The 10,251-nt window shown below is 38.5% G+C and overlaps 1 pseudogene; it reads right to left on the bottom strand.

Annotated features, from left to right (window-relative positions):
* Window positions 1–10,251, bottom strand: part of LOC101572575 — a 25,796-nt pseudogene that overhangs the window by 7,487 nt on the left and 8,058 nt on the right.

Below are 10,251 nucleotides of genomic sequence, written 5' to 3'. Positions count from 1 at the left end.
GCTCTGATTTGGTACAAGTACTTTGGGAAGAACATGGCTTATCTACATCCAAGTTTCCTTTACTCATCCTTTTCCTCATTACATTATCCTGCCTTAGAGTAGGTCCATGGACACTTAGGTCTAGCATTGTTTCTGGTACAGGACAGCATTGTGATAAACAACCACCACTGTGCCAGTAGGAAGGTGCTAACTTCCAGGATATTGAATGGAGGAATTGATAAGATTCCTTTACTTTGAGCCGCTGCTTGGAATAATCTGGAGCTAATATGGAAAGATAAATTCTAACATGATCCGTGTGACTGCCTTTGGCATACAGATAAATATAGTAAATAGATAAAAACAAAAATCTTCAAAAAGTTTTCTTGTGAAGGGCTTGGCACTTCAAGAATGAGTGGAACAAGCCTTGTTTAAAGCTAAGATTTTTCCTACCATGCACCACTACCCAACAACATAGTGTGAACACATTATATACTATCACACACTACATCAAGGGTAGGAAAGCAAAGACCCACAGGTGGGAGAAAAACACTAATAGTTCAGTGTGAGTGGGACCACCCAGTGCCCACAGGATCCTCATTTGACCCAGAGCAACACCTGGCATGTGAGTGGAACTTCCACTAATCAGACAGGACTGGTGTGGAACAATGCAGCAGAACTCCCTGCAGAGAGGGTAGAGGCAAGACCCACCCAGCTGATCCAGGAGCAGAACATCTTGCCAGAGTGGCACAGAGGGCTCACCTCCAAGGGCTGCAGCAGGAAAAAGTGGAGCATGGCAGCCAAACCCAAGCCATACCTACATGGATGAGTTTGAACTTGGTAGATCTGGACCTGGTGCTAAGATAATAACTCTATCAAATCTCTACACCAAAGGTCAGAAGACAGTGCTATACCAAATGACAAAGAGAAGGAGCAAAATGCATTCTCAGGCCCTGAAGCCACTTGGAACAAATGCATGAGAAAATAGCATAGAAGAAATTGGAAATCACACACCTGAAATCTCTGAAATAATAGCATTGGAAGTAAAGAAACAACTGCAGAAAGGTATAGAGGAAATCAGATCAGAAATAATTTCTGAAGTAAAAAAAGAAGTGGTAACTACAATGAAAGAAGTACTAAGTACTTCTAAAGAAGACACTGATAAAAAAAATAGAGGAGAATAGAAAAATGATGGAATCCTTGAATGAGCAATATAGGAAAGAAATAGAATGCATGGAGCACATTCAAAGTGCTATACAGGAAATACAGACCTTAATCACAAGCTGGTAAAACTAAATGAAATTGAGAATAGACTTTCAGACCTTGAAGACACCATTGCATCTAGTGCAAAGGTAAGAAAGATCTCTTTAAAACAATGCAGGAAAAAATAATTCAACACCTACAAGATGATGCAAAGATGAACAATGTAAGACTAATAGGCATCAGTGAGAAAGAAGGAGTCAATACAAATGATATAAAAATATTGACAGACATAATAGCAGAAAACTTCCCAAACATGGGGAAACAACCTGACATTCAGGTAACCAAAGCATATAGAACTCCAAATAATATCAACCCAGTTAATACCACACCCAGACATATAATAATCAAGATCCCAGAAATTTAGCACAGGAACAATATACTGAAAGCTGCAAGAGAAAAGAAACAGATCACATTTAAAGGAAAACTCATCAGAATAATGGAGGATTTCTCTTCACAAACCATCAAGTCAAGAAGAGCATGGAAGGGGTGGCCAAATAGCTCAGCAGATTAAGGCACTTACAAGCAGGTACAGGGGCCGGTGGTTTGATCCCCAGGTCTGCCATGCCAGCCCCACCCCAGGGGCATGCAGAGTTGGCAATTGAGACTGGGCATGGTGGCACATGCCTATAATCCCAGCTCTTGGGAGGCTGTAAACAGGCAGATCACTATGAGTCTGATCTAGTAGTGAGACCCTGAACACCCTGTAAACCCTTCCCTAAAATGAAAAAAAAAAAAAAAAAAAAAAAAAAGAAGAAGAAGAAGAAGAAGAGCATGGAGAAAAGTACTATACTACAAGTCTTGCAAAAAAAAAAAATTCCAACCTAGACTGATATACCCTGCAAAACTCTGTTTCAAGTATAATGGAGAAGTGAAATACTTCCATGACAAAGAACAACTAAAGAACTTCATGATGACAAAGCCAACCCTACAGAGACTACTAAGAGATATTCTAGAGAGCGATCAAAATGATTACAACTCCATGAACGAAAATGGAAAGAACCCACCAAATATGGCAAACAATTAACCATAGAAGAAAAAGAGGTACACAACAGCAGTCTTTCAATTATTCTTTTGTATACAGCAGCAAGATATTTCCATCAGCATACTCTACAAACGGACTTCTCCTGCATCCTATGGTCATGATTCTGTCTGGGTCTACAGGGTGGATATCAAGGAAGTAGCAATAGCTCAGTCCCACAAGTGACATCTGGCCACCAGAAAGCATCATGGACTCTATCCATGTACATGACATACTTGAACTTTGTGTGATATCCTATCCCCAAACTGTTAGAATTGCTGGTCATATATTTGCCATTCCAGTATTTATGTTGTTTTATTCTTAGTAATTCTTTACTATCATGAAAACTTTTTTAGTTGATATTTTTGTATATATTAACCTATTCAAATGTTACATGAGTACTCTGAATTGATCACAGATTCATACATATGATACACAACATTCTGACCTCTTAGTTGGACTCATGATTTAATTTTAATTTTGGAATATTGTTTTGAAATATTTAATTTAATTTTAATTAATTATTATGTAATTAATTTTCTGAATAGTTTAATTTTTGTTTTATGATTTATACTGTATCTTTGACTTACAATCTACTTATAAGACATGGTATGATATTTTCTCCTAGTATTAGAAACTTTAAAAAGTATATCTCCATTTTCCAGTGACTTTACATTAGTTCTTCATTGTCTTTTACACACACACATATGAAAAAATGTACATAAACTGACATAAGATTGATGCTGTTTTGTGGAAATCTTCAATGACCTTTTAAGTGGGTTCATCTAATATAAATTATATTTTACATAGTCCTGCATAACTACCATTTTGAGAGCTCTTTATTCTGTACCCAGGACCATACAGCAACTTATCCTGCTTTCTGAATTATGATCTTTATTATTTTCTGGATGCTACATCTGGAAGTGTTAGAATATTTTGAGTTTGTATAACTGGAAAATATTTTACTTTTAGTTTTCAAAGGTGTTTGCTAAGTGTAAAATTCAGTGAAGACAGATTTTTTTTTTTAGTCCTTTGAATAAATGAGTCTAGTTTCTTACTCACTTGCTCTTTTTTTTTTTTCCAATGTGGAATAAGCTGCTATTTAATGTTGTTCTTCCACAGGTAACTTTTTTATGTATATGCTTTAATAATTTCTTTATTGGTTTTGGACAATTTCATTTCTGTGTGTCTTGGTATGATTTTATTCATATTCCTTCTGCAAAAGGTTCATTTTTCTCAGAAATGTGATGCTATAATTTCAACTAAATTCAAAAATTTTAAATCTTTAAATATGTATTCTCTACCCCTTTCTACTTTGAGAATTCTAATTATATAAATATAAGTTTCTTGATTTTGGCACATGGTGAACTATTATATGACTGATACGTACATTCTTCATTTTTAGACAATTTTTGTCATATTCATTCAAGTTTGTAAATAATTTACTTACAATGTGCAGTCTATTATTAATCTCATGCTATGTATTCATTGCAGAAATATTTCTCTAAAAAATAAAGCACCAAAAAAAGAATAAAAAAAAGTACCACTTATCATTACCTTAATGCTTCTTGGACATTTACATGATTATTATTATTATTTACTTAATTTTTATTTTAAAGGGTAAAGATAAAAAAAAGCAAAAACAAGGGCCTGGGGAGATATCTCAGTAGAATAATCACTTTCCTGGCACATGCAAGGTCCTGAGTTCAATCTCTGGCACCACAAAAAAAAAAGACGTAAAAACAAAGACAAAAGGAGAGCAACATACAACAATACATATGGTACAGAATTTCAAAGCAAGACTAAAAATTTAACAATGGTTCTTATATTACATATTTTTATTGTCAAATGTGTTGTTCAGATTAACAGATACCGGTATACAAGATTGGTCAAATAATTAGCACTTGCTTTCAATAAATCTTAATTTTTTTCTAATCCTTTTTACTTTTTATTATTTGATTTATTTTAAAGACAGTATAATAATAATTGATAAGATGTTAGAAATAGTACACATTTAGAAGAACAAGATGAGAGGTATTCAACTGTGGGTTTTATATTGCTGTTTTCAACGTAGTTGCTCAGATTACAGCTATTAGCAGACTACAGATATTAGATGTAGAGTTAGTTGAAGTGATAATTTTAAACATTAACTGCTACTTTTGAAAAACTGATGGAAATTAGTACTACAATCATCTCAACTGTACTGGATATAAAGTTGCATGATTTTTCTCCTTTTTTTTCTTATCTTTTTTCTTTTTCCTCACCTTTATTGTTTATTCCTTATGTTTACATAATTATTTTTTAGCTATTTTTCCTTGGTTTCCATAGGTGGAACTATAATTAATAAAATGAAAATTATGGATGTTTTCACGTATAGCAAGAATCTGATCTTTCTTGTTTACATGCCCAAACTCTAGAACACACCTAAGAGGACCAGAGAAAGCTTCCAATGAGCTGTGAATGACAACAACAGAGGACTCTACAGAGGGGTCCTGTCAATTCCACCACCGTCTCAGTCCCAGTGTTGCCAGGCAGATAGTATTTCAAGAGCTCCATTACTACTACTTCGTGCTATCACTTATTTGACTTTGTACCCAACTCTTTCACCTTAAAAAATATTGAAAACTCTATGAGGATTTCACTGATCACATCAGCATGTTCTTTATGATTTAGACATTCTCCTGCAATTTATATTACTCCTAGTTCTACTTCAAAATTTTAATATGTATATTCCCAGCACTGTATTTGTGTTTGCTGTAAGCCACCTTTACCATATAACTTGCTAACTCTTCTAAGGAGGAGGTAAAGTATATTTTTCCCTCCTCTAATGTTGGGCTGTTTTTGTGACTTGCTTTGTCCAATGATGAAGCAGAAATGATAGTGTACCTGCTTAGAGTCAAGATCTCAAGACCTTGCATGTTTTTCTCCCTTTGGGCCCTTGAATCAACCATGTGATTAGCCCCGATTGGCTTGTTTGGAGCATAAGAGACCTGTATGGGCCATTTGAGTTCATTGTCCCAGGCAATATCCACCTGTCCCCTCAAAGGAAGTGGGGACATCTGGATGATCTGTCACTTTTAGGGATGTACACAGGAGCTTAGTTCACCCCAGAAGAACCACTCAGTTGAACCCAACCAAAATTAGCTAATTAAATGGCTGTTTTCTTAAGCATCTAAGAAGACAATAGCTACCTGATCCACCTTGTGATGGTTCAGCTCTGGGGTGTGAACCAAAAGACTCGTGTTTGGAAGCTGATTTGATCATGGGTTAGAGGCAGAGCAATGGTGGCAGCACGAGGAAGGATGTATCTTTGTCTCTGGCTCCTCCTTTCACCCTCATTCTCTGATTCCTGGCTTCCCCAGCAGGAAATGCTTTCCTCTCCTGGATGCTGATTTCACTTCCTAGCTGCCATGACATGAGTAGCTGTCCTTAGCACCAGGCACTTCTATCATGCCATCTTGGCCTTGAAGCCAGCAAACTATGGATTGAAACTTCTGCAAGTATGAGCTAAAGTAAACCTCTCCTATAAGTTGTGAGTGTTGGGCATTGTGTTCCAGTGGTGGGAAGGTTCTTAAAACAGAACTGATGCCAGTGGAGTCATTGCTACAACTGTATCTGATTATGTGGTTTAGAAGCTTTGGGGACTGGTTCAAAGGAGAAGTTTGGAAGGGTTTGGAGATGCCAGCTAAGGAAGACATATGACTCTGTAAGTAGAGATTGAAGGAACATTCTGGTCTGAGTTCAGAAGAACAAAATGCTAAAAGAAACACAGAGGGGTTGGCCAAATAGCTCAGTGGATTAAAGCACCTGCAAGAAGGCGCAGGGGCTGGGGGTTCGATCACTGGGTATGCTGTGCTGGCCTCACCCCTGGGACACACTGAGATGGCAATTGAGACTGGGCATGGTGGTGCGTGCCTGTAATCCCAGCTCTTGGGAAGCTGTAAACAGCCAGATCACTACACGTCTGATCTAGTAGTGAGACAGTGAACACCCTCTAGACCCTTCCCTAAAATAAAAAAAGAAAGAAAGGAAGAAAGAAACATAGATGGTAAAGGTGAGGCTTAGAAAGTTTCAACTGGGACTAGGGACCCCATTGCCAGTTAGATAAGAAGCCATGTGTGTTATGTCCAGGCAGAAATTGTCTTCATTTTGCCCATATCTTGACACTTTGCAGTAGACTAACATTAGGGGCAGCTGACTAATTAACACAGGCAGAGAAATCTCAAGGAAGCTCAAAATTTAGCTGTAGCAGGGACACTTCTTGTTGCTGTTAACAAGGTTTACAGTGAGAATCAGAAGCAACAAGCCCATTTGAACATTTTTTTCTTTCTGACAGGAAGGAAATGTCTACAAAGTTGGAGCAAGATAGACTGTGGTTGCTAAAAAGACAAGTATTAAAAAGAAACCAGTACTTTACATCAAAACAATAGGAAGATGTCTTAAGGGCATCTCAGGAATCCCGAAGACCCTACTATGTACAGGGTTAAGGGTATAAAAATGTAAAGCTTGTGTTGAAAAGAACCTCTAGATCCCTTGTTCAAGAAGGGCTGACTAGGAAACTGGTTCAGCAAATTCAGTCCTCTGGGTATTCAGAAGCCCCTGCAGCCAGGATCTAAGTGGGCCTGGCTACTGCTCAAACTGGTGATACCTCGATATCATCCACATATGCTAGGTTCATAGCCTTGCAGAATGAAGGGTTATGAGGTCATGGAGGCCTTCACTCAGATTACAGAAGAAGGTCTAAAAGGCTAGAGAGTGTGCTCATGAGAAAGGAGTGCATGAAGCTGTGAGAGTGAAGCCAAAAGTACAATAAGGACCCTAGGAAGCTAGAGAAGCCAGAAGCACATAATATCTGAAGAGTTCTATAGGCAATGAGCAAAGCTTCCCCAAGAGAGGGAGGTCATCAGGACTACAGCTGGCAATACCATAGGGGTGGGGTGGGGCTGCTCATACCTTGCCACATCCTGCCCCAGATGCTGGACCTGGAGTCACAGAACTTAATGTTTTCCCTGCGAGTTTTCATCTTGCTTTGATTCCACTGATTTCTATTTCCCTATTTCTCCCTTTTGGAATATGAATGTTCACTCTATGCCATTATCAGTCAGCAATTTAACTTTTTCTTTCTTCAGGGGTTCATAGCTAAGAGTTTGCCTTGCACTTCAGAGGAGACTTTGGACTTAGACTTTTCAGTAATGCTTAAACTGTTAAACATTGGCCATTCTTAGAGATAGACTAAATGCATTTTGCGTAAGAAGATAGACACAAGTCCTGCAGAGCTTGGGACAAATGGTTTAGAGTTGGGGTATCCTTCAAAAGTCTGAGTTCAGCAGTGGCACGCCATTAGGAGGTGGGGCCTGGTTACAGTAGACAAATGGCAATGACACCTGGAAGGGTATATCTCTTTCTCTGTCTCCTCCCCTTTCTCTCCACTTCCTAGCCACCATGGAATAACTGGATTTCCTCTGTGCCAGCACCTTCCATCGTGACATTTCTGCCATGGAGCTAGCTGACCTGGACTGACATTTCTGCAACTGTGATCCAAAGTAAACCACCCTTCCTTCAAGTTCTAGGCATTGAGTATTGGGTGCTAGTGGTGCATGAGTGACTAAGACACACATGTGTTCATCTCTAGGCATGTACTAAAATCATAGCACATGATTTATTTATATGCTCTCAATTTTTTTGTTCAATACCATCATCATTTTATAGCTAATATATCCAGAGGTTTAGTAAGGGTTGCCTGTTCCCATCCCATACAGAAAAGAAGACTGACACACTGGATTGCCATTCTAGGAAATGTTAACACTCCTGAATCATGAGATTTAGATTTCTATTATATACAAGCACCTACTCATTTCCTTCAATGAAGCCAATTTAAAAATATGAAACTTGAAAAAGGCTTTTACAAATTATTCTTCATAGTTCTGCTAAAAAGGTCACTTTGGAACATCAAAAGGAAGAAACAAAGTCAAATTTACACAAAAAAAGCCAATGAATAAGGGGGCGCTTTGCTCATGTCCTCAGCACTTGACGATGTCATGTCCCTTCTAAAGAATCCATCCTGTCCTTGCCTGTTTTAACATTTCTGAAGGTCACTGTCTAGATAACTCCTTCAATGGCTTTCAGGAAAGAAACTCCTCGCTTAGAAGATTTATGGAATTACGCATCTTGAGAATGCTTTTGAAGGTACATGAATGAATATTCTATTTTTCTCACTGCAAAACTCAAGCAGTACAGCATCACTGGCCAAATTCTATTTGTTCTACTTGACTTTGTCAACTAAGCATCCCTCGCCTGTAGACTGACAGAAACTAGCCGTCCCAGTATAACCACTTCCTGAGAGATTGGGGGAAGGATCAGTGTCCTGTCATATTGGCTTTAAAATTCATAACCTGTAAGACTCAAGTTGTCCTCCAGTAAGTGAGACAGCTTGGGCACTCCAGTAGAGAGTTGAAGGTCACATTATGTCAGGATGTAAATCGGAAGAAAGAAAAGAGAAATCTTCTCAACACTCATATCCTTGTTCAGAGGAGAAATGCAAATTCATAAAGTCAATAAGTTTTAAAATTTTTACTTGATACCTCAGGATATGAAAGATATTCTGGTTTTTTTTAATCTCATCTCACCTCTAATTTTGTTTTGCTTTCTGTTGTTGATATTGATTACTTTATATACCTTATCAACATCTGTGTGTCAAGCACTGTATGTACTTGTGTCTACTGTATATGTATAGCAACAGTGGGCTTTGGGGTTGGTAAAGGCAAAGCAGATGTAGCCAAAACATGAGAGAGAAATGAACCCATAAAAGTCAAGGGAGGGCTGGCCAAGTAGCTCAGTGGACAGCAGACTAAAGTACCTGCTTAAGCAGAGTGCATCGGCCACAGTTCGATTCCAGGCTTGGCGTGCTGAGCCTGCCCATGGGGAATGCTGAGGTGGTGATTGAGACTGGGTGTGGTGATGTGTGCCTTTAATCCCAGTGCTTGGGAGGCTGAAAACAGGAGAATCAGTATGAGTCTGATCTGTGTAGTGAGACCTTGTAGACCCTGTACTAAATATATAAAAAAGTCTAGGAAAATAAAATATAAATATGAATTTTAAAAATATAATTTTGTGTATGCATATGCATATATGTAGCTTTTTGTCATTATTTTTATAACTTTACTGTCTTAAAACTGTGTTATATGCTTACTACAAAGCTGCACACTCACTGACATGTTTGAGAGCAGTACAATGCTGGCGGCTATGCTGCGACTAAAGTCCTTTTTAGCTACACCCCTAGGCTGTCATTGGCTGCTCAAACTGGTGATACCTTGACATCATCCCCATGTGCTGGGTCTTTACGCTTGCAGAATGAAGAGTTCTGGGGCCATGGAGGCAGCCACCCAGATTACAGAAGAAAGTTTTACAGGCTACAGAGTGTGCTCGTGAGAGGGGAGTGCATGAAGCTGTGAGAGTGAAGCCAAAAGTACAGTGGGGACCCCAGGAAGCTGAAGAAGCCAGAAACATGTAATATCTGAAGAGATCTACAGGCAGTGAGCAAAGCTTGTCCAAGAGAGAAGCCATCAGGGCTACAGCTGGCAATACCATAGGAGTGGGTGGGTTGGGGTTGCTCAAGTTTTCCACCACTTTCCTCTATTTAAATTGTGACTGTTTTCTCCACTCAGCATGCTAGGTTGTATTGTGGCACACTGTAGTACTAATGGGTAAAGGGACAAGTGTGAAACTCTGACAAGGAAACTGAGTATGAGTTCTCAATGACAAGGTTATTACTCAAATTCCAAGATTGCTTACAATTCACATGTGTGAAAGCACAAACCTAAAACTAATCACAGAAATGACACCCTTTTTTGTCAGCATGCTATTGATTACTTTATTGTTTTGTTGCAGACTATCTGGGACCTTTTTAATAAATTTACTATTTAAGCATTGTTAGGAATATAATTTGGGGGATTTAGAAATGTAACAGTTGGGTTGGCCAAATAGCTCAGTGGATT

The sequence above is a fragment of the Octodon degus genome, unplaced genomic scaffold (genome assembly GCF_000260255.1).
Source record: "Octodon degus isolate 3935 unplaced genomic scaffold, OctDeg1.0 scaffold00001, whole genome shotgun sequence".
NCBI lineage: Eukaryota > Metazoa > Chordata > Mammalia > Rodentia > Octodontidae > Octodon > Octodon degus.
The sequence above is the reverse complement of the archived record's forward strand: the minus strand, read 5'-3'. Positions and strand labels throughout refer to the sequence as shown.